Source organism: Arachis ipaensis, chromosome B04 (genome assembly GCF_000816755.2).
Source record: "Arachis ipaensis cultivar K30076 chromosome B04, Araip1.1, whole genome shotgun sequence".
Classification (NCBI taxonomy): Eukaryota; Viridiplantae; Streptophyta; class Magnoliopsida; order Fabales; family Fabaceae; genus Arachis; species Arachis ipaensis.
This window is the reverse complement of record NC_029788.2, coordinates 131,750,901-131,754,906: the sequence shown is the minus strand read 5'-3', so window position 1 is coordinate 131,754,906 and position 4,006 is coordinate 131,750,901. Positions and strand designations below refer to the sequence as shown.

The following is a 4,006-nucleotide window of genomic DNA, read 5'->3' as shown; positions in this document are numbered from 1 at the left end:
CCTCCTCCTCCTCCTCCTCCTCCTCCTCCTTAAAATCATCATCATCAGGTTTAATAAAATGCAAGTCAAATTCCGGGGAACGCATTCGTTCAGGAAGGGATTGCTTCTTCAAGCTAAAGCACTTATAAAAGACAGCACGTCGAAGTCTAGGCATCGCACCAGCTTCTAATGTAACACTTGAGACCCTCACCCATATCATGATTAACACTTGAAGCTGCGGAAAGCTCCCAGCCCCACCACAATTAAGGACCTCTTGGGCACAGTCTACTTCTTGAAATTTTAAAAATCGAAGGCTGCGAATCCGTCCCAAAGCATTCATGTCTTGATCTTTCAAATCATCACACCAATACAAGACAATCTGGGTAAGATTTGACGGAAATATAATATTACATACTGGAATTTCTCTACCCATCAAAAGATACTTAAGTTTCAGTTTACGTAGCTTGCTTAGGCGGTGCAGGCTCCTCAAGTTTTCGTATACTAATTGATATTCTTCTTTAGATATCACTAAACCCAGTGTTCTCAAGTTGGCAAAGCAGCCATTGTTGAGTAAGAGCCCTAGTTGTGAATCTACAAAAACATTACACAGGGTTTGGATATTCTGCTTTCTATCTTTTACCCTTTCATCTACCAATAAACGCACAGAATTGTTGCTATGCAAATGTCTCATTTCCTTGAACCCCTCATCAACACTTATTTTCCCTCCGGTAGAAGTGAACAGTACTTGCATTGTTTGTGAACTCGGAAGCTTAAATAACGGAGGTGAGGCAGCCAAATCCATTTTCAAGAACTTGAGGCTTTTCAACCTCTCCAAGTCCTCAGCATTCTTTTCAGTTGGTACCCCACTGATTCCATTCAAATATAGCACATTAACTGGGCAATCTTCTGGAATATGATTTGTCCACCACCCGCTGTAATATCCATAAACGAACAAGGAACAAGTGCTTGAATGATTACATGTTACCGAACATGCATAGCATCCTTCGCTCCTGGAAAAGGACAACCTGCGAGCATTATTACTGTTATCAGGGTTGTCGTTACTCACCAATATGCACAGTTCTCGGATGAGATCGTGGATCTGACATGTTTTCACGCCTTTGCCATCACTCCTCCTCTTGGCCACTTGTACCAAGTTACGATCCACTAGCTCCTTCAAGTATTCCTCACCAATATCTTCAGGTTCTATCAATGTTATTCCAGTTTGGATTGGCTTTATGAAGTCTTCTGCTATCCAAAGTTGGATTAAGTCTCTCACCCGAATCTCTATATCTTCAGGAAACACCCCAAGATATAGGAAGCATGGCTTCATTTTCTCAGACAGATCATCGTAGCTAAGCTTCAATATCTCCATCATCTTCTTACCTTCCTTGTCTTCAGCAACAGACCAGTAAGGGAGCAGGTTCTCGATTTTTTCCCATGCATCCTCTGATCTCTCCTTCTTCGCGACAATCCCGGCTGTGGTTTTGATAGCCAATGGTAAACCTTTGCAGCTTTCGAAAGCAATTGATCTTCCAATAAGCTCTAAAGGAGGAGGACACTCTTCTCTGCCAAACACCTTATTGCGAAACATTTCCCAACTTTGATCTTCATCCAACAAGCCTAGTTGATGGTGAGGCTCCTTTGACCTTGCATAATTCGCTATTTGATCATTACGAGTAGTTACTAGTATCATGCTGCCATTGTTGTTATCCGGTAAAGGAGCCTTTAGCTTGTCCCATACGTTTGCTTCCCATAGATCGTCAAGCACTACCAAATACTTTTTCCCATTCAAACGCTTTCTCACCATATCTTTCAACTTCTCTTCACCTGCATTTTCATATTCAGCTTCGGGTACCTTCAAAGACTTGAGAAGGTTTTTGAAAACTTCCATTGACATGCACTCTCTGGAAACGGTTGCCCATGCGCGGCAAGGAAATAGCTCTCTGGCCTCATCGCTATTGTAGACCATTCTGGCAAGGGTAGTCTTGCCCGATCCACCCATGCCAACAATCGAAACAACATTCCTAGCAGAATCTTCTTCTGTGAGTTGATTAATTATTACATCCAAGTCTTTCTCCAATCCCACTACATTTTCTTCCATCATAGTAGAGCTTCCTCTGTTGCCTTCGAATTCACCTTCATCGAAGCGATATTTCTTAATATCAACACCAGCATGCTCATCTAGCACATGTTCATATCTTGTTGTTATGATGATCCTACTACCGGGACCAAACCAATCAGTTCCTCCCGCTAGTGAATTCAGTTGTTGTATACTGTCAACATCATCCAAAACTAGAAGAACTCTTTTTTGGCCCAGTCTTCGTTTTATTTCAGAGGATCCTTTGAATGTGCTTCCAATCTTAGTCTTGACCACCTCTCCCATCTCAGAAAGAAGAGTTTCTTGTAGATGTTCTAGGCCACCACCACTTTCATTTGTTTTCTCACTGATATTAGAAAGAAAACTTGCAATTACAAAGTGAGGCCTAATCTTGTTATACAACTCCGCAACAAATTTGCTTATTTCATCACCATCTCCATGAATTCCCAGCATCAAACAAGGAGCATGAGAATCAATCTGTAGAAGTGATTTTGCCTCTTCAAGTTCAGAATCACATCTAAGTGGACGGTCAATATGCAGAGGCAAAGGAGGAAGCCTTGTTGTGACCTCTTCAACAATCTTGTCAATAGCCTCACCCCATGGTCTGCAAAACACATGCATACAGCATACACATTTTCTTTGCATTCTAATTTGTCTTCTTTTATAGAAAAACTACTTACATATAGAAAAATGAACCAAGGAAGACCAAAACATACTAAAATATATCCGCATATGTCCAATTCTTTATCTAGATGAACATACCATGTATAGGATGAAAGTTAATGCTATGTCCTAGATACATTAAAAACTTGGATCTAGGTAAACTAAGACAAATTCGGGTAGACTTGAATAAACTCTTGAGTTTGTCAAAATTAGTCTCTTAAGAATCAAAATACTTAATTTTACAAAAAATCCTCCTAATCAGACTCTTAGGAAAATTAATGAAGTTATATATCATATCTAGAGTCAATATATTTTTACATGATGGTTGATTATAAATGATTGACGTTTATTATTTGGCTAGATTTTGGAGGAAACCTGTTTAAAATTTTAAATAGCTTTGCTACAAAATAAAGTAACTACTCACGTAAGTGGACTGATGTTTTGTCCATATTTGCTGCCAACTGCAGACAAGGCAGACCTCCATGCTTCCACTCTGTGCTTGTATCTTCCTTTTTCTTGATCAATCATGGCTGTTCTATAACTATTCTTCTGATACTGCACATCTGATCGTAGCACATGGAAATAGATTGGTAACACTGGTCGCGTTTTTCCGTTCTCCGAACACTCCATGATCTTAACGAGTTCATCGAGGCACCACTTGGAAGTTGGATACATGTCACAGAGTACAAGAACTGACATCCTTGATCTTTCAATTGCTTCCACAAGAGAACCATCCAGCTCCTCCCCTATTCTCAGCCCCTCGGTATCTCTGAAGGTCTCGATTCTTGCTTTGATCAAAGCATGATAGAGCGTGTCGGTGAAATCGAACCTTGTGTAACCTCTAAAGCTCAGAAAAACATCATACTTGAAATATGACAATGATGTTGCACCTTGATCTGATGATGAACTTGCCATGGTAACAGTGGTCTTCGGAAGGTTTCAATTGCAACAACGATCAAGATTCAAGAGTCAACAAAATAGAAATAGAAATGGACATTATGTGAAACTCACTACAAACAAGCGCGGAGCCAAGCTTTGTAGCGGCTGATTCTATATATTTTATTTTAAAAAATATAAGAAACCAAATTTTTAATAACTAAACTTTAGTATTTACTATACTAGTTAAAAAAATCATTGATTTAAATTAGTTTAATTAGAATAACTATGCTTTTTTTTTCAATGCGTATTGATTTTTTTGAATTAACTTAAACTATATTTTTTAAATAAATAGATTATAAAAAATTATGATTTAATATTTAGATTTAT

At 38.8% G+C, this 4,006-nt stretch overlaps 1 pseudogene; it reads right to left on the bottom strand.

Moving 5' to 3' along the window:
- The window catches only part of LOC107637430, a 14,992-nt pseudogene that overhangs the window by 425 nt on the left and 10,561 nt on the right, over window positions 1-4,006 (bottom strand).